The sequence below is a fragment of the Protopterus annectens genome, chromosome 4.part0 (assembly GCF_019279795.1).
Source record: "Protopterus annectens isolate FY-2018-M chromosome 4.part0, PAN1.0, whole genome shotgun sequence".
In the NCBI taxonomy this organism is placed as follows: Eukaryota; Metazoa; Chordata; order Ceratodontiformes; family Protopteridae; genus Protopterus; species Protopterus annectens.
Window position 1 is genome coordinate 1,033,691,989 of NC_056733.1, and position 25,681 is coordinate 1,033,717,669.

Consider the following 25,681-nt stretch of genomic DNA (forward strand, 5'->3'; position numbering starts at 1 on the left):
ATTGGTCCTTTCCAGTGTCAGACAGGCCACAAAGAGGCAGATACAGACGCCCAAGAGGCAGATCTCGGCCCCAAGGCTCATACAGACCTAAACAATGGGGTGCTTCAGCCTCCAAAGGCAGAGAAGACAAATCACAACCATATAGGAAACAGTCCAATGACCTCCCACTACCAATGCTAAGCATTTACTTTTTGGCAGCACCCTTATGGGGAAAACTAGCACTTTTCTCACAAAATTGGCACATGATCACCCAGGACAAATGGGTACTGAATATTGTTTCTCAGGGTTACGGGTCCCACTTTCACACCCTCCCAAGGGCAAAAGGTATGCCAGACCTGCCACACAATCAATGGGCAGAGGCACAAAAGCAAATTTTTGCTCTCATGGACATGAGGGCTATTCAAAAAGTACCACAGCAAGAGCAGGGGCAAGGATTTTACTCAAGACTTTTCTTGGTACCCAGAAAGGACAAAGCCTGGAGACCAATTCTGGACCTGTCTACTCTAAATACTTTCCTGGATGTTCCAAAATTCAGAATGTTGACACTGCAGCAACTTCTAGTCATGCGGGGCAAGAAGGCTTGGCTCGTTACTTTTGACCTCAAAGAGGCATATCTGCATTTCCCAATCAGACAGTCTTGCAGAAGATACCTCAGATTCATAGCGGGCTCAATGCACTACCAATTCTGTGCACTGCCCTTTGGCTTATCTACTGCGCCCAGGGTCTTCACAAAATGCCTGGCACCAGTAATTGCATTTTACAGACAAAAAGGAATTCAAATATATCCCTACTTGGACGACTGCCTTATTCAAGCAGAGAGCAAGGACATTCTTCTAAAGCATCTGGTGTTTGTAAAAAGATTACTAATTTACCTAGGGTACACAGTAAACGAAAAGAAATCAAAACTAGTGCCCTCTCAAGAGATAACATTCCTGGGTGCAAGCTTAAATACAACTGCCCAGATGGCTTATCCTCATGCCAGACAAAGGCAACTGACTCATTACTTCCAAATTATGGAAACAAAGACCAAGCTACCTGCAAGAATAAGTCTTCAGGCTTTGGGCTTCATGGCATCCTGCTAATTCCATATGCAAGACTGCATATGAGGAAGCTACAATGGTATCTAAAAAGTGTTTGGACTCAACATTGCCACAGCCTGGAAACAATAATTACTCTCATTCCCTGCCTGCAACAAGAGTTTCGATGGTGGGCACTGGCCTGTCACCACAACAAGGCACAGCCTTTCACTTTACCCACAGCCAGGCAGACTAACAACAGATGCATCGGATTATGCCTGGGGGGCACACATGGCGGGAAAATGTATTCAGGGCACGTGGCCCGCAGACCAAATGCATCTTCATATCAATCAAAAAGAGATGCTAGCTGTACAGAATGCCCTGACAGCCTTCAAGGATCTACTTCATCCAGGACAACTTTTGCTAAAGACGGACAATACTACAGTCATGTAGTACATAAGCAAGGGGGCACACATTCCTACCCCCCTCTGCAGGCAAGTCATGACTTTGTGGAACACAGCATTGACCTATCAAGTACATCTGCAGGTAAAATTCCTGCCAGGAAAGAAAAATACTTTGGCAGACTAAGCAGAAACCTCATGGACCCTCACAATTGGAAACTAGATCCACAAGTCTTCAGCATGATAACAAGGAAATGGGGATGCCCAGACATAGATCTATTTGCCTCCCCTCACAACTGCCAACTGCAGAGATTCTGCACAAGGACTTATCACACTCAAGCATGGAAGGTGGATGCTCTATCATTCAGCTGGAAAACCCTGACAGTTTGCCTTTCCTCCACTGTCTCTCCTCCCCAAGGTACTCCTAAAGGTCAGACAAGAGAAGCCAAACATTATTCTGATTGCCCCAGACTTGGCCACGCCAGCACTGGTACCCAATCCTAAAGAGCTTGTCTCAAGGCCCATCCTGGACTTTATCTCAAATTCCTCATCTTCTGACCCAACAAAACAATCAGATCCTGCACAGCCAACTCAGAACCTTAAATCTGGCTGCATGGCGAATAATATAACCACTCGGAACACACCTTTCTCTAAAGCAGTTATGGATGTCATTTTGGAAGCCAGGAGGCCCAGCACCAGAAAATCTTATGCAGAAAAATGGAAGAGATTCTGTGCTTGGAACCAGGCACAAGGACTTGAACCGCTTGTTCCAAATATTCCGATTTTACAATACCCAACTGAGATGCTGGACAAAGGCCTATCCTTCTCATCAATTAAGATCCATGCCTCTGCCATTTCAGCTCATTACAATACGGAACCTCCTATTTTTTCACATCCACTGCTAAGACAGTACCTCAGAGGGGCCAAAAACATAAGACCCCCAAGGAGAGCACTGATACCTACATGGGACCTCAACTTTGTCTTGGAAAAGCTGACACTGCCTCTTTTTGAGCCAGCCAATACAGCTGAGATAAAATTCTTATCATGGAAAACTGCTCTGCTCCTAGCAATAACTTCAGCAAGAAGAGTCTCAGAGTTGCAGGCATTAATGGCAGTGGAACCTTTTATCATTTTCCATCCAGACAGGGTTTCTCTAAGGACAATCCCAACATTTATGCAAAAGGTAGTATCCAGTGTGGCACTTAACCAAACCATTCATTTGCCAACTTTTTATCCAAATCCCCAGAATAAAGAGGAGAGACTTCTGCACTCTTTGGACATACACAGGCAGCTACGCTTCTACTTGGACAAAACTAAAGCTTTCAGAAAGACTGAGCAACTTTTTGTGGCATATGCTGCAGGATCACAAGGAAAGGCTATTTCAAAGCAGACTATTTCAAAATGGATAGGACACTGCATTCATTTCTGCTATGCACAGCATGGCAAATCAGTGCCTAAGAATATTAGGCCACATTCTACCAGGGCAGCAGCCACATCAGCAGCCTTTCTCAGAGGAGTACCAACCAAGGAAATTTTGGAGGCTGCAACTTGGAGTTCAGTGCACACTTTTACCAAGCACTACCACTTACCTCTTTACTGTAAATCCAGAGCAGGCTTTGCCACTGCAGTTCTGCAGGGCTTCATAGCCACTCCTAATCCTATTTAGACCCAGCTGCCCAACCTCAGCTTTGGGATTCAACCCAAGTGTAATGACTGCAACAGTGAAACACGATGTACATAGTACAGTTGTGTACCTACCATAAATGTAGATGTTCCAGTGGTATTCACTGTTGCAGTCCAGGTTACCCACCCACCATCCCCCTTTCTTTGCTGAGACTCCTCTGTACCTCTCTATCCTATACAACCTATGTGGTGTATTTGCTTGTAGATGAAGGGATTGTTTATTTTAGTGTATGTTTTTTGTAAGCAATGTGTATAGCCTACCTTGTTGGGGGCACCTGACATCTGGGGCAAGAAAAACTGAAGAAAATGGCGTCGGCTGCATCTTATATACCCCTGGCGCACTGACGTCAGGGAAGAGGCGACAGCAACCGACGCCGGACCAGGACTTTGGAATTCAGGCCGACTGTGGGTAGCCTGCCAGCAGGATAACCCAAGTGTAATGACTGCAACAGTGAATACACTTGAACATCTACATTTATGGTAGGTACACAACTGTACTATTCTCTGCCTCCTGCTCCTTGTAAGACAGACAGATACTACAGGGTTCCTGACTCTCACAAATTCCTTTTCAAAAATCCTATTGCAGATCCTGAAATGATTTCTCAGGGTCCCAAGGGCATTAAGGCCTCTACTGCTAAAAATCCTACCCCTTCTGATAGAGATTCCAGGGGGCTGGATAGATGGGGTAAGAAGGTTTACACTTCTGCAACCTTGGCAATCAGGGCTTTAAACTGTCAATTTCATATGCTTAAATATCAGCAGCATATCATGGTACTGCTTAAACAGAAAATGATGTTAATTTCTCTCTGTGTGGAAAATAAAGATTTACAGGATTTATTGCATTCAGCTGAACAAGTTGGAAGACATACTTTGCAGTGTGGCTTTGATTCTTTGGAGGCCTCTTGCAGGGCTGCTGTAACTGGGTCTGTGCTAAGAAGGCATGCTTGGCTCAAAGAGCAAACTCTGCCTGATCATGTTAAAGCAAAATTTGTTGGATGCTCCTTTACAACAGGACCGTCTCTTTGGTAATAAGGCTGAAGAAGTTTTAAAGATGGAAGATAAAGCTAAATCTTTGCAAACTGTGCAAGACTTCTTACAAGTGCAACCTCCAAGATTTAGTTGGCACTGGCCTACTAAGAACTGGTTCTTTCCAGTTCCTTCGAGAGCCACTCAAGTCAAATCAAGACATTCCAAAGGCTCCAGGTTTCAGTCACAAGGGACTTTTAGAACAAAGCAATGGGGTGCCTCCTCCTCCAAATTTGGAAACAACAAGGCACCTCCCTATGGTAAGCAGTCTCAATGACTTCCCTCTACACTTACCAAGCACTTATCTTTTAGCCGCCCCTTTGGGGAGGGAACAGGCACTTCATGCAAACAACTGGCAACTTATAACCCAGGACAAATGGGTTTTAAATATAGTATCCTAGGGATACAGATTTAATTTCCACACATTGCCAATCCCAAGTGGATGGCGAGACCTGCCCTCAAATCAGTGGGCAGAGGCCCGGAAATAAGTACTGTCTCTCATGAACATGGGAGCTATTCAACCAGTCCCAGAAGAGGAAAAGGGACAAGGTTTCTATTCAAGACTTTTCCTGGTACCCAGAAAAGACCAATCATGGCGTCCAATTCTGGACTTGTCTAACACATTTCTGGACATTCCAAAATTCAAGATGCTGACTCTTCAACAGTTACTTCCTATGCTAGGCAAAGATGCCTGGTTGGTAACTCTAGACTTAAAAGAGGCTTACCTGCATATCCCAATCAGGGAATCTTGCAGAAGATACCTCCGCTTCAAAGCAGGCTATATGCATTACCAGTTCTCTGCACTGCCCTTTGGCTTATCTACTGCGCCTAGGGTATTCACAAAGTGCCTAGCTCCAGTAATTGCATTTTGCAGGCAAAGAAATATTCAAATATATCCATACCTGGACAATTGTCTAATTCAGGCAGAAAACAGGAACATTCTTCAAAAACATCTGGCATTTGTAAAAAGGGTTCTAACCTGTCTAGGGTACACCATAAACGAAAAGAAATCACAACTGGTACTCGCTCAAAAAATTACATTCCTAGGTGCAAGCTTGAATACAACTGCCCAGATGACTTACCTTACGCCAGAAGAGCAAATTCATTTGGTAACTTACTTCAAACAAGTGGCCACAAAAACCCTGCTATCTGCAACACAAATTCTGCAATCCTTGGGGTTCATGGCCTCCTGCATTCTTCTAATTCCATATGCAAGACTGCATATGAGGAAACTTCAGTGGTACTTAAAGAGTTTATGGAGTCAACATTGTAACAGCCTGGAAACAATGATTCCTATCATACCTCGTCTGCAACTAGAGTTCCTATGGTGGGCAGAGGCCTGCCACCAAAACAAGGGACTACTATTCTCTCCACCCCCTGCCACCCAAACCTTAACTACAGATGCATCAGACTATGCTTGGGAGGGTCATCTGGCGGGGAAGTGCATTCAGGGCAAATGGAGCCCAAATCAAATGCACCTTCATATCAATCAAAAAGAGATGCTAGCTGTACAGAATGCTCTGACAGCCTTCAAGGACTACCTTCATGCAGGACAATTAATGATAAAGACAGACAACACCACAGTTATGTGGTTCATAAACAAGCAGGAGGGTACACATTCCTACCCCCTTTGCAGACTAGCCATGGCATTGTGGAACACTGCCTTGACCTGTCGAATACAACTACAAGCTAAATTCCTGCCAGGAAAGCTGAATACTCTGGCAGATGAACTAAGCAGAAATCTCATGGACCCACATGAATGGAAACTGGAACCATGGATTTTCAACATGTTGATATGCAAATGGGGGAGTCCAGACATAGATCTTTTTACCTCACCCCAGATCTATCAGTTGGACAAATTCTGCACAAGGACTCATCACAAAAAAGCCTGGAAAGTGGATGCTCTTATCATTCAGCTGGATAAACATTTCAGTCTATGCTTTTCCACCTCTGCCTCTGCTGTCCAAAGTTCTACTAAAAGTCACACAGGACAAACCAAAAATGATTTTTATTGCTCCAGATTGGCCTCGCCAACACTGGTACCCACTCCTGCGCAATATGTCACATCTTCCACCATTGCACCTGCCTCAGACACCTTACTTACTGTCTCAGCAGAACAACCAAATTCTGCACACTCAACTCCAAACTTTGAATCTTGCAGTGTGGCTAATCACCTAAATTCACCCTTAGCATCCCTCAGCAATCCTGTGATGGATGTCATTTTGGAGGCAAGAAGGCCTAGTACTAGGAAATCTTATGCTGACAAATGGAAATTATTCTGTGCCTGGAATCGATCACAAGGGATAAGTACAAGTGTCCAATATTCCTCAGATTTTACAATACTTAACTGAGATGCTTCACAAGGGCCTGTCCTTTTCTTCCATAAAAATCCATGCCTCAGCCATTTCAGCTCATTACAACACAGAACCTCCACTCTTCTTTCATCCTCTGCTAAAGCAGTATCTCAGAGGGGCACAAAACTTAAGACCACCCAGTAGAGTTCCAACCCCTGTCTGGGACCACAATTTTTTATTGGAAAAACTCACTCTCCCTCCTTTCAAGCCAGCTGCTACTGCAGACTTAAAATTTCTCTCCTGGAAAACAGCTTTCCTTTTTAGCAGTCACTTCAGCTACAAGGATTTCCGAATTACAGGCTCTTATGGTAGTGGAGCTTTTCATTATTTTTCATGTGGACAGGGTGTCTCTCAGGACCAATCCATCTTTCATCGCCTAAGGTGGTATCCAGTGTGGCTCTTAATCAGACTCTTCATTTGCCAACTTGGATGTACACAGACAACATAGATTTTACTTAAACAGGAACAAAATCTCTAAGAAAATCTGATCAGCTACTGGTGGCATTTGCTGCAGGGGCAGAGGGAAAAGCTATTGCAAAGCAGACTATTTCCAAATGGATAAGCCATTGTATTAGTTTCTGCTAACATGCACCATGGTAAAACTATCCCCAGGGGATCAGATCTCATTCCACCAGGGCTGCATCTACGTCTACAGCCTTTCTCAGAGGTGTTCCTACCAGAGACATTCTAGAAGCTGCTACCTGGAGCTCAGTTCATACATTCACCAAACATTACCATTTACCTTTCTTCTCTAAATCCAAAGCTGGCTTTACCACTGCTGTCCTGCAGGGCCTTATAGCTAGTCCTAATGCTGTATAAATCCATCCTCCCAATCATAGCTTTCGGAATCTACCCAAATGTAATGACTGCAACAGTGAAACACTAAGAACATAGTACAGTTGTGTACACTTACCATAAATGTATATGTTAGAGTGTATTCAGTGTTTTGGTCCTGGTTACCCTCCCTCCAACTCTGTTTTTCTCTTACTATACCTCTGCTTTCCTTTACTATGCTTAAAAGCCTTTTTGGTGTATTTGCTTTTGTTTGGAGGTATATTTTTGTGTTTTTTAATTACTTAAATATTTGGCTCCCCATTTGGGGGCACTTGACATCTGGGGCAAGAAAAGCTGATGTAATGGCGTCAGCTGCATGTTTTATATCCCTGACGTCATGGAAGAAGGGACAGCAACTGACGCAGGACCCAAGACTTTGTTAATCAGGCCGACTGAGGGTAACCTGCCAGCAGATTACCCAAATGTAATGACTGCAGCAGTGAATACACTCGAACATCTACATTTACGGTAAGTGTACACAACTGTACTTTCTTCGTGTTTCACTGTTGCAGTCATTACATTTGAGGTTATCTGCCTGCAGGTAGCCCTCAACCGGCCTGCTTATCAAAGTCTTGGGTCCTGCGTCCGATGCCGTCTCTTCTTCCATGACGTCAGGTAGTCAGGGGTATAAAACATACAGCCGATGCCTTTACATCAGTCTTTCTTGCTGCGTGGTGCCTGAAGCAGTTTGCAAGTGCTTGTCGGCCGACTCCTGAAATTTTCGTTTTCGAGTTTCAGAAACGAAGTCTTCAGAAAGCTAAGTACCCCATTGGGAATCCTTTTTCTTGCTCTAAACTGATGTCAGTAAAAATTAACAATTGTATTACCAGTGGAAAGCAAATATCTCAAAGATTTTCATTCCTACTGCATTCCTTGCCTAGGCCCAGACCACAACGTCCATCACTGTCAGTTTTGTGCCTTATTCAATCCTCAAACTATTTGTCGTCAGTCCATTTTTGCAGCAAACTATTTCGGTACTCTTGTTTAATTATCCAGAAATGGCTTCAGTAAGCCACCCAACTACCGACATTCCAAAAAAACGTAACGATAAACACAGAAACAGACCGCATAGGTCCAAAGCTGCCGACGACACTTCTGTTAAGCTAGTCACCATTTGCCGCTATTCATTCAGGTGCTTTTGCAGACCCTGATACCCACTACTTCAGATTCACAGGCCTCTACTGAGACCCATTCAAGTCCGTTATGCCGCGAAATGCTTCTTCGACTATGGAATATGTGGATGTCTCTACCTTGGATGGGTCCGGAGCCGCTGTGCAGGCACTGGCTTCTGAGGGTGCATTCAGGCCTAAGGACTTGCATTTCCAACAGACGCCATCTTCTTCTTCAAGGCTTAAAACTCAACCCATGCCTAGAAAACCAATGTCCACACCGCATGGTCAGGTCCATATGCCTAAAAACAAATGATAAGAATGGCTGAAGACCTTATTACTCTAATTAGGCGATGCCAGCCTTCTCCTTCCAAGAGACCTAGAACTGATTTTCCTTCTGATTCTTCTAATCAGGATTCTGAAATTTCTGTTACTTCTGATGACCGGGATTTGCCCTTATCTACCTATGAGGATTCTGATGCAGAGGACTCCATTCCCTCTTCCCTCTGCTTCCCCTCCAAAAGATTTTTCTTTTGGTGAAACCTTGCACACTCATAGGAGCATTTCCACTGGGAAAGCCAGGATTACTCTGACTCCAAAATGAGGCCTAGGGAATTCTTACTCCTACCTCAACACAGGCCTTTAGCTATCCATCCTGTACTGGACATTGTAGATGATGTCGTCTTAGAATTTAGCCTGGCCTCAGACACTTTACCTCTGGCTCCCAGAAAACCTGACAGGTATTACAGAGCACCTGACTCTCACAAGTTCCTCTTTAAGAATCCTATTGCGGACCCAGATACCATTTCACAGGGACCCAAAGGCATTAAGGCTACTACTGCCAAAAACCCTACCCCCCCTGATAGAGATTCCAGGGCCCTGGACAGATGGGGTAAGAAGGTATACATGTCTGCTACTGTGGCCATCAGGAAAACTAAACAGCTGCTAGTTGCCTTTGCTGCAGGGGCAGAGGGGGAAGGCCATTTCAAAGCAAACCATTTTTAAGTGGATAGGTCATTGCATTAATTTCTGCTATAAGCACCATGGAAAACCTACCCCACAGGGGATAAGATCACATTCCACCAGGGCTGCATCTACTTCAACAGCCTTTCTCAGAGCTGTTCCGACCAGGGACATCCTAGAAGCTGCTACCTTGGAGCTCTGTACATACCTTCACAAAGCATTACCACTTGCCTGTTTTTTTCTAAATCCAGAGCTGGTTTTGCCACTGCAGTCTTGCAGGGCTTAATAGCTGGTCCTAATGCTCTCTAACTACCTCCTCCCTTCCTTAGCTTTGGGATTCTACCCAAATGTAATGACTGCAACAGTGAAACACGAAGAACATAGTACAGTTGTGTACACTTAACATAAATGTAGATGTTCGAGTGTATTCACTGTTGCAGTCCTGGTTACCCTCCCTCCAGCCCCCTGACATCTATTGGCTATACCTTTCTTCTTGTTTACTGTATTTAAGCTTTCTGGTGTATTTGCTTTTTGTTGGAGGTGTAACCTTGTATATAATTGCTTCCCATTATGGGGGCACCTGACATCTGGGGCAAGAGAAACTGATGTAATGGCATCGGCTGCATGCTTTATGCCCCTGACTACCTGACGTCATGGAAGAAGAGACAGCATCCGATGCAGGACCCAAGACTTTGATAATCAGGCCGGCTGAGGGCTACCTGCAGGCAGATAACCCCAAATGTAATGACTGCAACAGTGAATACACTCGAACATCTACATTTATGTTAAGTGTATACAACTGTACTTTATGCATACAGATGCTTCATACTCAGGATGGGGAACCACAATGGCATCCTACAGGGTCCAAGCAAAGTGGCATCATTACTTAAGGAACAAACACATCAATGTGAGTGAAATGACAGCAGTCCTTCTAGCACTGAAAACCATCATTCCTCTCCTACTACCAGGTGTTCTCCAAATAATTACAGACAACACCACAGTTATGTGGTGTCTCAACAAGCAGGGTGGAACAAAAGCTTACTTGTGCAGAGTAAACTTACTGATATGGGACCTAGCCTGTCGACACAACGTGTTCCTGCAGGCATCCTACATTCCCTCACAAGACAACAAGCAAACAGATCTTCTCGGCAGGACATCCTATCCACAGCATGGATGGATGTTGGACAGGAATGTCTTCCTAGACATGGTCCACTGATGGGTCACACCTCAAGTAGACTTGTTTGCCTCACCTCAGAACAGACAACTGCAGAGCTTCTGCTCCAAGACCTACTCCCCTCTAGCCTGGAGAGTAGACACTTTAAGCATTTCTTGGAAGGAAATTTTTCTTTATGCCTTTCCTCCCTTCCCACTAATTCAGAAAATCTTCCTGAAAATCAGGAGAGAAACCAAAAATCTTGCTAGTGACTTCCTACTGGCCAAGGCAGCACTGGTTCCCCCTACTTCTCAATCTAACCAAGGGCAATCACAAGTTACCACACAAGGTGGACCTTCTGACACAACAAAAGGGAACCCTCATCCACCCACACTTGCAGATGTCACTGACACTGTAGATGATAAACTTCTAATTCCCTTCAGGCACCACTACTCAGAGGGCGTGCTTTCAGTCCTGAGGGAGGCCAGGAAACCTATGACAAGAAAATCATACTTAGCTAAATGGGAAAGATTTTCTAAGTGGTGTCTGGACAATGGCAGGGATCCATGCATTGCAACCCCCCCCCCCCCCAGTTTTTGCATATGTGTGTCAATTAGTAAAGGGCAGAGACTCTTACTCTTCAGTGAAAGTCCACCTTTCAGCAATCTCAGCTGCCTGCCACTAGACCCTCCCCTACTAGCCAAGCTTGATGTGAATCTGTTCTTAAAAGGGGTCTTACACATCAGACCTCCTAGAAAACTCATCCCATCCCATCACCCTGGGACCTTAGCTTCATTCGGGAAAAACTAACCCAGTCTCCATTTGAACCTGCTAGTGTGGCTACTCTGCAAATGTGCACATGGAAGACAGTACTGCTAGTGGCCATAACTTCATCCAGAAGGGTGTCTGAATTACAGGCCCTAATGGCCTGCCCCCCCCATACACTACCTTCCACAAGGATAGGGTAACACTTAGAACTAACTCTTCCTTTATGCCAAAGATGGTCAATTATCTGTCCTTAAACCAATCTATTCATCTTCCAACCTTCTACCCCTCTCTTACCAATAATGGTGAGAGAATACTCCACTCCCTGGATGTACACAGACAGCTAAGATTTTACCTAGACAAATAAAAATCCATTAAAAAATCCAATCAACTCTGTTTCCTTCCACCCCAAGGCCCTGGGCAAGGCAGCCTCCAAATAAACCATTTCATGTTGGATTAGAAAAGCCATTTCTTCTCTTATTCACACCATGGCAAAAAGCTCACACAGAGAGTTAACGCTCCCTCCACCAGGGCAGTGGAAGCCTCCAACGCCTTTTTAAAAGGCATGGGCACCACTTCCATACTGGAAGCAGTCACATGGTCCATCATTCACACTTTCACCAAATGCTACAAGTTAGACAGTGTCTCCCAAGCACGTGCAGGATTTGCCAGGGCAATCCTGCAGGGCTTTGTGGAGTCAGCCTCTTCTTCCTCCACCCTTCCTTCCAACTAAGCTGAGGTACTCTCCCACACCAAGAATACTGCAACATAGGAATAGAAGGACATAGAATAGTTTTGTAAAATCTTACCATTACCATAGATGTCCTCCTCTTCCATGTTGTAGTATTTCTTCCCACCCACCAAAACCCCCTTTATCCTTCTCTCTCTTTCAGTCACTTGTATCCTCAGGGCTCTTTGGGTCTACACCCTATCCTGTGACCTATGTAACCACATAATGGCTCCTTGGCCCTATGACTGATATCACTGGCTACTCCTTCCTGCTGGGCCTTCAAGTTCTGAGGTCTGTGCATGCAGACATCACATGTAAGGTCCCTGGTTTATGGCCCTACATGTGATGTCACACGGAACTACAACAGCCAAGCTGAAGCTTTTGTATAGGAGCCGATGTAGCCTGAGGTGGAAAATCCCACACCAAGAATACTGCATCATGGAAGAGAAGGACATCTATGGTTATGGTAAGATTTTACACAGCTATTCTTTCTACTAGATGTTCATCGTGTTTCACTGTTGCAGTCATAACAATTGACTTATCCTGCTGGCTGGCTACCCGCAGTCGGCCCGAGTTCCAAAGTCTAGGTCCGGCATCGGTTGCTGTTGCCTCCTCCCTGACGTCAGTGCACCAGGGGTATATAAGATGCAGCCGACGCCAATTTCTTCAGTCTTTCTTGCCGCACGGTGCCCGAAGCAAAAGCAGATGTCCTTCAAGGATGCATCTGCAGTCATCACATATGGGTTGTCCTGCCTCAGGCAGCCCTTTGGTCGGCCGGATTCCAAAGTCTGGGTCCGGCGTCGGCTGATGTCACCCTTTCCCCGACGTCAGAGTGCCTGGGGTATAAAAGCGTCAGCCGACGCCATCTTCCTCAGTCTTTCTTGCCGCGTGGTGCCCGAAGCAGAAGCAGTTCGCAAGTGCCGGTTGGCCAGCTCCTGTAATTCAGCTAAACCGAAGACTTCAAAAGCTAAGTACCCCATTGGGGACTCTTTCTTGCGTCAGCCGATGTCAGATAAAATTAATAATTGCTTAACTTGTGGGAAACAAATACCTCATAAGGATTTCCACTCTTACTGCCTCCCCTGCCTAGGCCCAGACCACAACGTCTCGGCCTGTTCAGCCTGTGCTTCCTTCAACCGACGCACTTGTAGACGTCGGGCGGAGTTTGCAGAGGAATTTTTTGGGGCTAGTTTTGCTTACAATATGCCGTCGGAGACTCCGACTTCACATTTAACAAAGAAACGGAAGGACAAGGACTGACACACGCGGGCCGCGGTTTCGGCTGAAATCACGGCCAGGCCTACCGTGAGTGTCTTGGTCTCGGCTGAAACCGAGTCCTTGGTACTTCCGACCACCGAAACCGCTCAACCGACTACCTCGGCCCCGGAGGCCCCTACGGAATTGGTTATTGAATCTCCATTAGAAACTGGTGTCCTGGAACCATCCAACACCATTCCTCTAGACAAAACTACACCAGCACGTGGTGCAGCCAGGCCTCCTGCATCCATGTCCATAAAGGCTTTCTCTAGGGCTAAAGCTGCTAAACACCCAAAAGCTTTGCCCCCCAGGGTTATCCCTCAGGGACCCACTACAGGTTCACAGATCCTAAGTTTAGTAGAGGACCTTATTTCATTAATTAGGGGCTCACAGCCTCATCCGGACAGGGGTTCTCAACCTCCTCCAGATAAAAGGCCCAGGGTTGAGCCCTTTGATCCCCACTCCTCAGATGAGGCCTCTGTTGGCTCTACTCTCTCGGACTACCAGGAGGAGGCTTTTTCGGCCTACGAGGATTCTGATGCAGAGGAATCTATCCCCTCGGCCTCCCCTCCTGAAGAGCTGTCCTTTGGGGAGACTCTTCACACTATGAGAGAGCATTTCCAATGGCAGGGCCAGGAATTCTCTGATTCCAGGAAGAGATTAAGGACCTTCTTGCATTTGCCTCAGCATAGACCTTTGGCTATTCCTCCTGTTTTGAATGTCATTGATGATGTGTAGCACAACCCCTGACACTCTCCCTCCGGCTCCTGCCAAACCCGATAGGTACTACAGGGTCCCGGACTCACACCTTTTCCTTTACAAGGCCCACTCTGCTGATCCAGAAACTATTTCCCAGGGCCCTAAAGGGGTTACAGCTGCCACTACTAAAAACCCACTCCCCTCTGAAAGGGAGTCCAGGGCTCTAGAGAGATGGGGTAAAAAAGTGTATACTTTGGCTACTCTTTCTATGAGGGCTTTAAATTGTCAATTTCATATGATACAGTACCAAGAGTATTTGTTAGATGAATTGCATAAAAAACTGTCTTCACCTGAACCCCTTGATCGCAAATCACTTCAGGATCTGGTACATAACTCCCAACAAGTTAGCAACCATTTCTTGCAGTGTGGTTATGATGCATTGGAAGCTTCATGTAGGTCAGCTATGACAGGTGCAGTTGTACGTCGGCATGCTTGGCTGAAGGAACAATCTTTGCCAGACCATGTTAAAGCAAAGCTTCTGGATGCTCCACTGGAAAAGCAAAAGTTATTTGGCTCCACTGCTCAGGAGGTCTTAAAGAAATTTGAAGAAAAGGCAAAACCTGTACAAACAGTCAAAGATTTTCTTCAAGTCCAACCACCAAGATTCAGCAGAAATTGGCCTTCCAAGAATTGGTCCTTTCCAGACACAGAGAAATTTCAGAGAGGCAAGAACAGGTGTGCCGGAGGTAGAGGGCAAGCTAGAGGCTCCTGCAGAGGACATCAATGGCAGCCTCCCAACCAGAGAGGTAGTGCAGGACCTACAACTGCTGCACAAGGACAGACTCAATGACTTTACTTTGACACCACCAACCAGGGCTCAATTGGAAGCACCTTTGGGTGGAAAGCTTTCTTTATTCTCAGAAAATTGGCACAGTATTACAAAGGACAAATGGACACTACAAATAATAGACAAAGGATACAGGTTCCATTTCCACACATTACCAAAAAGAAAAGGCATGCCAGACCTGCCACCAAATCAAAGGGCAGAGACTTTGAAACAAATCTCCAACTTAATGCAAATGAAAGCTATAGAAAAGGTTCCTCTCTCAGAACAAGGCCAAGGATTTTATTCCAGACTATTCCTTGTTCCAAGAAAAGAAAAGCAATGGAGGCCTATTCTCGACTTGTCCGCACTGAATACTTATCTCATTGTGCCAAAATTCAAAATGCTGACTCTATAGCAACTCCTTCCCATGCTGGGCAAGGGGTCTTGGCTGGTAACTCTGGACCTCAAGGAGGCATACCTGCATGTCCCTATCAGACAAAGTTGCAGAAGACACCTCAGATTTCTTGCAGGTTCAGAGCATTATCAATTCTCAGCATTGCCCTTTGGCTTATCTACTGTGCCCAGAGTATTCACGAAATGTCTGGCATCAGTAATTGCACACTGCAGACTTCAGGGGATTCAAATATACCCATATCTGCATGACTGCCTTATACAAGCGGACAGCCAACAAACTTTGGTAAAACACTTGAATTATGCCATCCACCTACTTCAGGCCTTGGGATATACAGTCAACATTCACAAGTCAAGACTTGTTCCATCCCAAAGAATAACTTTTCTGGGTGCGAATCTAGACACAACCACCCAAATGGCTTACCTCACAGAAGAAAAACAAAGTCAACTACCGGATTACTTCAAAAATCTGTCAAGACAAACTCAGCTGACTGCAAGGAAAATCCTGCAGGCCCTGGGTTACATGGCTTCTTGCATTCTTCTGATTCCACAAGCAAGGCTGCATATGAGGAAACTACAATGGTACCTAAGGAGTTTATGGACTCAGCACAGTCACAGCTTGGAAACTTTGATACCACTCATCCCATGCCTTCAAAAGGAATTTCTGTGGTGGGCTCAAGCAAGCCAGTCAAACAGGGGTCTGCCCTTCAGCAAACCAATAGCCAGCCAAACCATAACAACGGACGCTTCAGACCACGGATGGGGAGCGCACATGGAGGGCAGATGCATTCAAGGACTATGGTCTCAAAAAGAGCTACGCATACACATAAACCAAAAGGAAATGCTGGCTGTGATGCATGCAATCGAGGCCTTCAAACTCTTTCTGCATCAAGGCCACCTGCTAATAAGGACAGACAACACCACAGTTATGTGGTACATAAACAAGCAAGGAGGCACCCATTCCTACCCTCTTTGCAGACTGGCAATGAATCTATGGGAACTTTCCTTGAAACTCAATATAGAGCTGCAATCCCAGTTTGTGCCAGGAAAGGACAATATACTGGCGGACAGCTTAAGCAGAAACATCATGGATGCGCACGAATGGATGCTGCACCCAGACATCTTCCTTCAGATAACACAATCATGGGGGAGGCCGGACATGGACCTCTTTGCCTCCCCCCACAATCATCAGCTGAAGAAATTCTGCTCAAGGACATACCATCCACAAGCATGGAAAGTGGACGCCCTCTCTTTCAGCTGGAGAACTCTAACAGTGTATGCATTTCCACCTCTTCCATTAATGACCAAGGTCTTACTGAAGATCAGGACAGAGCAGCCAAAAGTGATTTTGATAGCTCCGGACTGGCCAAGACAGCACTGGTACCCACTGTTAAAGAGCATGTCATGCACGAAACCATGGCCTCTTCCACAATGGCCTCTTCTCCTGACACAGCACAATTACAAAACTCTGCATTCCAACCTGAAAACCTTGCGACTAACAGCCTGGAAAATACCTTGATTCCTCCCCAGGATAGGCTATCCAAGAGAGTGAAGGATATCATCATGGAAGCTCGCCGGCCTTCCACAAGAAAGGCATATTCAGCAAAATGGAAAATATTTCACATTTGGAGCACCACAAAGGGCCTAGATGTGAAAGTGATGAACATGGCACATATCCTGGAATACTTGGCAGAAATGCTCCACAATGGCCTGTCTTACTCTTCCATTAAAAGTCATGCTTCAGCAATTTCAGCAGAGTACAATACTGATCCACCTGTCTTCTCTCATCCTCTCCTAAGACAGTTTCTAAGAGGAATTAAAAACATCAATCCTCCAAGGGAAACCACCAGTGCCTACTTGGGACCTTAACTTTGTGTTGGAAAAACTAACACTGCCTCCCTTTGAACCAGCAGCATCTGCAGAACTACAGTTCCTGTCTTGGAAGACTGCCTTCCTTCTGGCCATAACCTCAGCAAGAAGAGTATCTGAGTTACAGGCCCTCATGGCAGTACAGCCATTTCTTATTTTTCATCAGGACAGAGTCTCATTGAGAACCAATCCTTCATTTATGCCAAAGATGGTATCCAGGGTCTCATTAAACCAAACTATTCACCTGCCTACCTTCTTTCCGAATCCACAAATCAAAGAGGAAAAGCATCTGCACACCCTGGACATACACAGACAGTTGCGCTACTACTTGGACAGAACTAAAAGTTACAGAAAAACTGACTAGCTGTTTGTAGCATATGCTGCTGGTGCACAAGGAAAAGCAATTTCCAAACAGACAATTTCAAAATGGATAGGGAATTGCATTCGTTTTTGTTACTCCTTTCATGGAAAAACTGTGCCAGCTAACATTAGACCTCATTCCACCAGAGCCACAGCCACCTCCACAGCCTTCTTAAGAGGGGTGGCTACCAAGGACATTTTAGAAGCTGCTACATGGAGCTCTGTGCATACATTTTCCAAGCATTACAATTTACCTTTATATTCCAGATCCAGAGCAGGCTTTGCTACGGCAGTCCTGCAGGGAATTTTAGCTACACCATCCTTTACATAGATCCTCCACCCCAGATTGGCTATGGTATTCTACCCATATGTGATGACTGCAGATGCATCCTTGAAGGACATAGTACAGTTTTGTACCTGCCATAAATGTAGATGTCCGATAGGTATGCATCTGCAGTCAGGTTTACCCTCCCTCCTTCCCCTCTGTGGTATTTATTGGGTACCTTTCCCTCTCATAGCTAGCTGGGGTTATCTATTATGGTGTATTTGTTTTATATTTATATATATATATATATATATATATATATATATATATATATATATATATATATTTCTGTGCATTTTTGGAATTTATTGCATTTCTCCAAATTTAGCCTTCCTTAGAGGGCACCTGGCATCTGGGGCAAGAAAAACTGAGGAAGATGGCGTCAGCTGATGCTTTTATACCCCAGGCGCTCTGACGGGGAAAGGGCGACATCAGCGACGCCGGACCCAGACTTTGGAATCCGGCCGACCGAAGGGCTGCTTGAGGCAGGACAACCCATATGTGATGACTGCAGATGCATACCTATCGGACATCTACATTTATGGTAGGTACAAAACTGTACTTTCACAAGTGCCGGTCGGTCGACTCCTGAGATTTTCAAATTCGAATTTCAGATCCGAAGTCTTCATTAAAGCTTAGTACCCTGTTGGGGAAACTTTTTTCTTGCTCCAGACAGATGTCAGAAAAAGTTAATAATTGTATTTCTTGTGGGAAGCAAATACCTCATAAGGATTTTCATTCTTACTGTATTCCTTGCCTAAGCCCTGACCACTACGTTGCTAGTTGTCGGTTTTGTGCTAGATTTAACCAACGCATTAAGCGTCGGTACGATTTTGCATTTCATTACTTTGGCAGAAGATTCAATTATGTAATGCCATCGGAACAGCCGACTACCTGAGTTTATAAAAAGCGCAAAGAAAAAGAAAAGTACAGGCATCCGAGGTCCAAAACCATCGAGGATTCCGCTAGGCCTGTTGCCGATTCGCCGGTTCTCAGTGAGGTGCTTTCACAGCCCCTGACGCCCACTACCTCAGAGCCACAGGCCGCTTCCGACTCCCACGTGGAGCCAACTAGGCAGCTGGAAACTCAAGGTATTGGACACTCGGAAACTATTCCCTCAGATGGGTCTGGAGCCGCTGAGCAGGCATCGGCTTCTGAGGGTGTTTTCAGGCCTACACATTTATATGTAAAACCAACTTCAGCTTCAAAGGCAAAGACTAAAGCAGCTCTAAAGACAAAGAAACAAGTACAGCATTCTCCTGGACAGGCCTCCATGCCTAAAAAACAAATCCTTAAAATGGCCAAAGACCTAATTACTTTGATCAGGGGTTTCCATCCCCCCTCCTGATTAGAAGCCTAGGCAAGAGATAGAATATGAATCTTCAGATCAGGTTTCCATTTCCCCTGATTCCTCTTCTGAACAGGAATATTCTCTTCCTCCCTGTGAGGATTCTGATGCTGAAGAATCTATCCCTTCAGTCTGTCCTCCTGAGGATTATTCTTTTGGGGAGACCCTGCATACTATGAGGGAGCATTTCCACTGGGAGAGCCAAGATTACTCAGAATCCAAGAAAAGGTTCAGACTTCCTTTTATTACCTCAGCACAGGCCTCTTGCTATTCCTCCTGTTTTAGACATTGTAGATGATGTATTTTCAGAGTCCGGTCTGTCTCCTGACTCTTTATCACCAGCTCCTGTTAAGCCAGACAGATACTACAGGGTTCTTGATTCACATAAATTTCTTTACAAAAACCCTGCTGCTGACCCAGAAACTATCTCTCAGGGTCCCAAAAGGGGTCAAGGCTTCCACTGCAAAAAACCCTATCCCCTCTGATAGGGATTCAAGGGCCCTGGACAGATGGGGGAAAAAGATTTATACTTCTGCTGCTTTGGCTGTAAGAGCTTTAAATTGTCAGTTTCATATGCTTAAATATCAGCAATGTCTAATGTCACTGCTTAAACAAAAATGTTGACAAATTCAGAATGTGCAGAAAACAAAGAAATGCAGGATTTACTGCATGCAGCTGAACAAGTAGGAAAGCATACTTTGCAATGTGGTTTTGATTCTCTAGAGGCCTCTTGCAGGGCCGCTGTTACAGGTTCTGTCATTAGGAGGCATGCTTGGTTAGAAGAACAGAATCTGCCTGATCATGTTAAAGCAAAATTATTAGATGCTCCATTACAACAAGATACCTTGTTTGGTGTTAAAGCAGAAGAGGTGTTGAAGAAAATGGAGGACAAAGCTAAATCCATGCAAACAGTCAAGGATTTCTTACAGGTACAGCCTCCCAGATTTAGCAGGAGCTGGCCTACAAAGAATTGGTCCTTTCCTGTGCCAGACAGGCCACAAAGAGGCAGATACAGACATCCCAGAGGTAGATCACAGCCCCAAGGCTCATACATGCCTAAACAATGGGGTGCTTCTACCTCCAAAAGCGGAAAGGAAAAATCGCAGCCATACAGGAAACAGTCTCAATGACTTTCCCCTGCCAGCACCAAGCACTTATCTTCTGGCAGCTCCTTTGGGGGGGAAACAGCACTTTTTTTCGTAAAATTGGCACATAATCACCCAGGACAAATGTATCTTAAATATCGTATCACAAGGCTACAGGTTCCACTTTCACACCCTGCCAAGGCCAAGCAGTAGGCCGGACATGCCACGCAATCAATGGGCAGAGGCACAAAAACAAGTTTCATTCCTCATGGACATCAGAGCCATTCAGCACGTACCACAGCAAGAGCAGGGACTAGGATTTTACTCAAGGCTATTCTTGATGCCCAGAAAGGACAAAGCCTGGAGACCAATTCTGGACCTGTCTATCCTAAACACATTCCTGGATATTCCAAAATTCAAAATGTTAACTCTGCAGCAGCTTCTGCCCATGCTGGGCATGAAGGCTTGGCTTGTGACTTTAGATCTAAAAGAGGCATACCTGCATGTCCCAATCAGACAATCATGCAGAAGATACCTCAGATTTATAGCTGGCTCAATGCACTACCAATTCTCTGCACTGCCCTTTGGCTTATCTACTGCGCCCAGGGTCTTCACAAAATGCCTGGTACCAGTAATTGCATTTTGCAGACAGAGGAATACAAATATATCCTTACTTGGACGACTGCCTTATTCAAGCAGAGAACAAGGACATTCTACTACAGCATCTGGCGTTTGTAAAAAGATTACTAACAGGTCTAGGGTACACAGTAAATGAAAAGAAATCAAAACTATTACCCTCTCAAGAGATAATATTCCTGTGAGCAAGCTTAAATACAACTGCCCAGATGGCTTATCTCACGCCAGACAAACACAGACAACTAACTACTTATTTCAAAATGTTGGCAGCAAAGACCCAGTTATCTGCAAGAAAAATTCTGCAGGCTTTGGGCTTTGTGGCATCCTGCATTCTGCTAATTCCATATGCAAGACTGCATATGAGGAAACTTCAATGGTATCTAAAAAGTGTTTGGACTCAACATTGCCACAGCCTGAAAACAATAATTACCCTCATTCCCTGCCTGCAACAGGAGTTTCGATGGTGGGCAAAAGCCTGTTACCACAACACGGGTCAGCCATTCACCTTACCCACAGTCAGGCAGACATTCACAACAGATGCATCAGATTATGCCTGGGGGGCCCATATGGCAGGAAGATGTATTCAGGGCATATGGTCCGCAAGTCAAATGCATCTACATATCAGTCAAAAAGAGATGCTAGCTGTTCAGAATGCCCTGACAGCCTTCAAGGATCTACTTCATCCAGGACAACTACTGATAAAGACGGACAATGCTACAGTCATGTGGTACATAAACAAGCAGGGGGGGCACATTCCTACCCCCTCTGCAGACTAGCCATGAACTTGTGGGACACAGCATTGACTTACCAAGTACATCTGCAAGCACAATTCCTGCCAGGAAGGATAAATACTCTGGCAGACAAACTAAGCAGAAACCTAATGGATCCCCACGAGTAGAAATTGGATCCACAAGACTTCAGCATAACAAGGAACTGGAGATGTCCGGGCATAGACCTATTTGCCTCCCCTCACAACTGCCAACTACAGAGATTCTGCACAAGGACTTATCACAAGCAAGCATGGAAAGTGGATGCTATATCTTTCAGCTGGAAAAACCTAACAGTATATGCCTTTCCTCCTCTGCCTCTCCTCCCCAAGGTACTCCTCAAGGTCAGACAAGAGAAGCCAAAAATGATACTGATTGCCCCAGACTGGCCCCACCAGTACTGGTACCCAATCCTAAAGAGCTTGTCTCAATGCCCAGCTTAGACATTACCTCAAATTCCTCACTTATTGACCCAACAAGACAGTCAGATACTGCACAGCCAACTCAGGACCTTAAACCTGGCAGCATGGCGGATAATGTAGCCATTCAAGACACACCTCTCTCTAAAGCAGTGATGGATGTTATTTTGGAGGCCAGGAGGCCTAGCACCAGAAAATCTTATGCAGAAAAATTTAAGAGATTCTGTGCTTGGAACCAGGCACAAGGTATTGACATGATTGTTCCAAATATTCCTCAGATTTTGCAATACTTAACTGAGATGCTGGATAAAAGCCTTTCATTTTCATCAATTAAAATTCATGCCTCTGCCATTTCAGCTCATTACAATACAGAACCACCTATTTTTTCTCATCCATTACTAAGGCAGTACCTCAGAGGGGCCAATAACATAAGACCTGCAAGGAGAGCACCAGTACCTGCATGGGACCTCAACTATGTCTTGGAAAAACTCACACTGCCTCCAATAGAGCCAGCCTCTGCATCTGATATAAAATTGTTATCCTGGAAAACAGCTCTGCTCCTAGCAATAACCTCCGCTAGATGAGTCTCAGAGTTACAGGCACTTATGGCTGTGGAACCTTTTATCATTTTCCATCCTGACAGGGTTTCTCTGAGGACAAACCCTACATTTATGCCTAAGATAGTGTCCAGTGTGGCCCTTAACCAAATAATTCATTTGCCTTTTACCCAAACCCACAGAATAAGGGTGAAGTGACTTCTGCATTCTTTGGACATTCACAGGCAGCTATGCTTCTACTTGGACAGAACCAAAGCTTTCAGAAAGACTGAACAACTTCTAGTGGCATATGCTGCAGGATCACAAGGAAAGCCTATCTCAAAGCAGACTATTTCAAAGTGGATAGGCCACTGCATTCATTTCACAGCATGGCAAATCAGTGCCTAAGGGCATTAGGCCACTTTCAACCAGAGCAGCAGCCACTTCAGCAGCCTTCCTCAGAGGAGTACCAACCAAAGACATCTTAGAGGCTACAACTTGGAGTTCAGTGCATACTTTTACAAAGCACTATCACTTACCTCTACTCTAAATCCAGCGCAGGCTTTGCCACTGCAGTTCTGCAGGGCCTGATAGCCTCTCCTAATCCTATTTAGCACCAGCCTCCCAACCTTAGCTTTGGGATTCAACCCAATTGTAATGACTGCAACAGTGAAACACGATGAACATAGTACAATTATGTACCTACCATAAATGTAGATGTTCGAATGTATTCACTGTTGCAGTCCAGGTTACCCTCCCATCATCCCCATTTTCCTTGCTGGGACTTATCTGTATTCTCTATTCTATACAATCTATGTGGTGTATTTGCTTGTAAATGAAGGAAGTTGTTTTTGTGTATGCATGCTTATTGGCATAATTTAGCCTACCTTTTTAGGGGCACCTGCCATCTGGGGCAAGAAAAACTGAAGAAAATGGCATCGGCTGCTTCTTTTATACCCCTGACGCACTGATATCAGGGAGGAGGTGACAACAACCGACGCCGGACCTAGACTTTGGAACTCGGGCCGACTGCGGGTAGCCTGCCAGCAGGATAACCCAATTGTAATGACTGCAACAGTGAATACACTTGAACATCTACATTTATGGTAGGTACACAACTGTACTGTCTGTGGCTTCTTCAACCTTCATGGCCAGATTCTCCATTGACAATATTTGCACTGCCCGCCACTTTGTCTAATCCTCACAACTTTATACCACTTTGCAAGCTGGATTTAGTTTCTAGGAACAGGGCTTCCTTTGGTTCCTCAGTGCTTCAACATGTCCTTCCTTGAGGCCTCCCAGGATAAATCGTTTCCGGGGACTCTGACCCTACTGTGAAGAATAATTACACGAATAACATCAGATAGAGTTATGTACTTCCATAACTTGGCATCTATGTTATCCTTTGTCATTTTTCCTCACATTTCCCTCCCGCCATCCCCCTTCCTTGTTGGATCTTTTTAGGAAGTTGGAGTGTTGTGGGTCTATTTCCCTTTCTTTTGGGTCGTAGTGAAACTATGTTAGCAAACTCAGTCTGAGGGTTAGAGGGCAGCAGGGGATTATGGGAGAGGGAGGAGCTTGAGCCTTGGATCTGTCTAAGATAAAGTTGCCGGCTCGGATCCAAGACCCTACTGTGAGCAATAATGACATAGTATAACAGAGATGCCAAGTTATGGTAAGTACATAACTGTGTTTTACTCTTTTTTTTTTTTTTTTTTTTTTTTTCCATTAAGAAAGTAATTTTTAAACTGATAGTGTTTCCCTGTTTTGTCAGAATGCTGTGCCCATCCCTGGGTAAACAGCTGCTGCCATTAATAACATGGCTGGCCCCATTTTTCCTGTGAAAAAGACAGAAAACCAAGCATGTATCTGTTCCTCCTCAAATTTCTTTGTATAGGAGGAGGGTACTGGCTCTGGCTTAGGCTTTAAATCAAGCTGTTGATAGTTCTTGTAAAGTAGTTTCTGGTAAAACAGAGGGGTTTCTCTCTTACTGCAGAGATTCAAGATTTTGAATCTGAACAGAAAGCTGCAGGGACAGAACATTGTTTTTCCCTCAGATTTTGATTAAGAATCTGAGGAGAACTCTGTTTCTGATTCTTCCTGTGGGAATTTCTCTTTTTCTGAGACTGTTGCTAGAATGTGCCTGTTTTTTTCAGTGGGAGAACACAGCTTTCTCAGGCCATATAAAAATACTATGGGTTGTTACAGTTGCATTTTCCAGAACCAATACCCATTCCTCCTGTTCTGTCAGCTTTGGAGAACATATATATTACTGAATGCAGTTTTACTGATATTCAGCCAGTTTCCCCTAAAAAGGCCAATAGAATGTATAAAAGCTCCTCAGTCTATTAAATATTTATACAGTATTCCCAAACTTGACTATGCAGCTATAGCTTTAGTTGATCCCAGTTCTGCTAAGCACTTAGTTCAATCCTATTGTTTCTGTTAAGGATGAGAAAATTATTGATGGGTATGGGACAAAGTGTATACTTCTGGAACTTTGTTTTTCAGAATTTTTAATTGTCAGGCTTGTATGTTAGCTTGTTCTAACAAATTTTGAGAGTATTATTTATCTAACATTTGTTTACAGAGAAAGTTCAACTTGGAAAGAAGCCAGTTTTCAGTGGAGGCTTGGGGAGAAATGCTCCAGACGCATGTCTTTGTAAGTATTAGATCTGATGATGTCTTTTTTGTCTGTTCCTCAACTGATGAGTCTCTGATCTGGCCTTGTCCACCTTGTTAGACTTTTAAGCTCCATAACTCAAGCTCCACCCCTTACCTGTAATCCACTCTTTTTAGTTACCTCAGACCTCATTTGTAATTTCAGTGTTTGGACATGGTCACAGTTAGCTTGAGCAGGTCTTGGATAGATAAGTACATTTTGGCTTATCTAGTCTTTTCTCCCCATGTTTATTCCTCTCTGTTTTTCTTTAAATGTTAAATCTTTAGTTTTTTTTTCCTGAGGATTTAAATCCTATCTTTGTCAATTGTAGCATCAGGTCTTGCTGGTATTTCTGTTTATTGTCCATTTTACTTTTATATATATTTTTTCTTGTTATCTTTGCCATTATGTTAGACAAACCAAAAGGATTTATTAAGTGCTCCTCAT